The 2,996-nt window shown below is 40.7% G+C and overlaps 1 non-coding gene across 1 annotated transcript; it reads left to right on the forward strand.

The window, feature by feature from the left end:
* The first annotated feature begins 1,836 nt into the window (after window positions 1-1,836).
* Window positions 1,837-1,975, forward strand: LOC114809654. The gene has a single exon (XR_003757431.1). It is a non-coding gene; the product is annotated as a small nucleolar RNA SNORA7 (small nucleolar RNA).
* Window positions 1,976-2,996: the final 1,021 nt, after the last annotated feature.

Here is a 2,996-nt window from a genome sequence, read left to right on the forward strand (position 1 = left end):
GCAATGACGTTGCTCCTGATCTTAGCTTCAATCAATCAATGGTATGACTGAGCATGTACTGTGTGCAGAGAACCATATTAAGTACTTGGAAAAGTACAGTGCAGAAGAATTGGTAGACACAATCCCTGCTCACAGAGTGCTTACAGTTTCAAAGGAAAGACAGCTTGGCTCAGTGGAAAGAGCACAGGCTTGGGAGTCAGAGGTCATGGGTTCGAAAACCAGATCTGCCACCTGGCAGCTGTGTGACTGTGGGCAAGTCACTTAACTTCTCTATGCCTCAGTTACCTCATCTGAAATGGGGATGAACACTGTGAGCCTCACGTGGGACAACCTGATTACCCTTTATCTACCCCAGTGCTTAGAACAGTGCTCTGCACAGAATAAGTGCTTAATAAATACCAACATTATTATTATTATATTTTAAAAATTATGGATGTATACCTAAGTGCTGTGGGGTTGAGGGTGGGATGAATATCAAGTTTCTAATCCTAGCTTCTCCACTTGCTGTTGTGTGATCTTGGGCAACTCACTTCAATTCTCTGCCTCAGTTACCTCATCTGTATTATGGGGATTGGACTGTGAGCCCCACATGGGACAGGGACTGAGTCCAACCTGATTTGCTTGTGTTCATCCCAGTGAAGTGCTTCACAAATACTATAATTATTACTACTATAATTATTACAAAGACGAAAGACTTCCTTTCTTGAGTATGGGGGTAATCTGATTTAGAGTACCTAGTTTGAGAAACAATGGGGCCTTGTGAACAGAGTGCAGATCTTTGAGTCAGAGGACCTAGGTTCTAATCCTAGGTCTGCTTCTTGCCTGCTGGGTTACCTTGGACAAATCACTTAACTTCTCTTTGCCTCAATTACCTCAACTGTGAAATGGGAATTAAGACATGGAGCCCCAGTGAGTCTGCTTATTTTTATATGATATTCTCCCAAGCACTTAATACAGGGCTCTGCACACAGTAAGTGCTCAATAAATACAATGAATGCATGAATAACCTGGTTATATCTCCCCTAGTTCTTAGTAGTATAGTGCCTGCCACGTAGTAAGTGGTTAGCAAATACCATAAAAAATTGAATTATGCTTTCCAGTTAAGTGATGCATATCTTTAATACTTTATTGAGTAACATTTACTTCAATCATATTTATTGAGTGCTTACTGAGTGCAAAGCACTGTGTTAAGTACTTGGAAGAGTAATAATTATTCTGGCATTGTAAAATCACTGTGTCTGGTGCTTCTCTTAATCTTCTCTAACAAGCAGTCCACATGGCCTAAATTTAATTTCACTGTTTTAAAGGATGGATGAGCCTACCAATTAACTTCTAAAATCTTCTGGCTAAATGCAAATGATATATTAACCAAGTAAGGGCATTCTGCAGACTACCATGGCTGAGTTAAAAAGGGTTTTCACAGGAACATTCATTGTTCCATTGCCTAAGACTGGAAAATAAGTTGGTTCCCCACTAGGAACAACTGTGAATTCCAGAGATTTTTCCATACCATTTTTTAAACTCCAAGGAGAGGGAAAGAGTGAACTTTGTGACTATTTGCTGAGAAATCTTGGTCACAGGTATGATATTTGAAAAATACCTGATGGGGGCATTTATATTTCATGGCTGCCTTAATTCCATGGGTAACAGTGAACTCATTACAAATGACTTTAAACAGATGCATATTAGATACAAAGCCCTGTAATAATTTAAATTACTTCCAGGAAACACACAAACCAGCATCTTGTTTTCAAAGCTCTATATTTTTAAAAAGAAAATAGAGAACAATTGGGCAGGCAAAAGCAGTAAAATGGAGTCTGCTAGAGCATAGTGGGACCCCTCTCAGGGTCACACCTGGAGAGTTTTCAGTACTCCACCAGTCTTGGCTACAGGAGGGAGAGTCAAGCCAGAGGCCTGTCCATTCCATTCCTAGCTTGGGCAGTGGCTAGCGAATGGAAGGCAATCTGCTACAAGACAAAACTCACCCATGCTGAGCAGCAGCAGCATGGGAGAGAGGCAAGGGCAGAGACTTGAGTTTACTGCATGGAAGGCAGTAATGGTAAACCGCTTCTGTACTTTTACCAAGAAAACTCTATGGATCCACTACCAGAACGTTTGCAGATGAAGAGCGGGGTGTTCTGGGAGAGATGTGTCTGTGCTGTCTCTCTACGGGTTGGAAATGACTCGACATAAGACAAGAGGCTAGTGGAGTGGGTGAAGTGATTAATAAAACCTACTAATTATTGACCCACTACAAATAGTTTTGCAATTGCTTTTTTGACTAGTACTTTCAGATCAAAACTGATGCCATGATGGATGTTAAACTTAAAACTATATGAATTGTTATTTTTCATCCGTTCTTGCTTTTTCTTCATATCCTGGCAGCTAAACCCTCTTTTCCCCCCATTTCCCCATGCTCCTCCCCCTCTCCTTTCCCATCCCCTCAGCACTGTAGTCATCTGCTCAACTATATATTTTCATTACCCTATTTATTTTGTTAATGAAATGTACATCGCCTTGATTCTGTTTATTTGCTATTGTTTTAATGAGATGTTCATCCTCTTGATTCTATTTATTGCTATTGTTCTTGTCTGTCCGTCTACCCCGATTAGACTGTAAGCCCGTCAAAGGGCAGGGACTGTCTCTGTTACCGATTTGTATATTCCAAGTGCTTAGTACAGTGCTCTGCACATAGTAAGCGCTCAATAAATACTATGGAATGAATGAATGAATGGATAAGATTACCGACAGAGATATTGGCACATTGGCAACTGAACAGCATCCTGGACGTTATTCCCAGGAACATAGTTCTGCTGGATAGGGCATGTAAGAATTGATTGCAGTAGGGTAACTAAGCAGCAGTGATACTGTGAATTTGAAGGGGGCACCTAAAAAGCCAAGAGGCCAGAAAAAAATGACATAAATATCTAGGGAAGCATAGTTTCAAGCACTGTAACATAACTGTAGGCTACAGTACTGTGACCAACAATCCCTCT

The sequence above is a fragment of the Ornithorhynchus anatinus genome, chromosome 2 (assembly GCF_004115215.2).
Source record: "Ornithorhynchus anatinus isolate Pmale09 chromosome 2, mOrnAna1.pri.v4, whole genome shotgun sequence".
NCBI classification, from domain to species: domain Eukaryota; kingdom Metazoa; phylum Chordata; class Mammalia; order Monotremata; family Ornithorhynchidae; genus Ornithorhynchus; species Ornithorhynchus anatinus.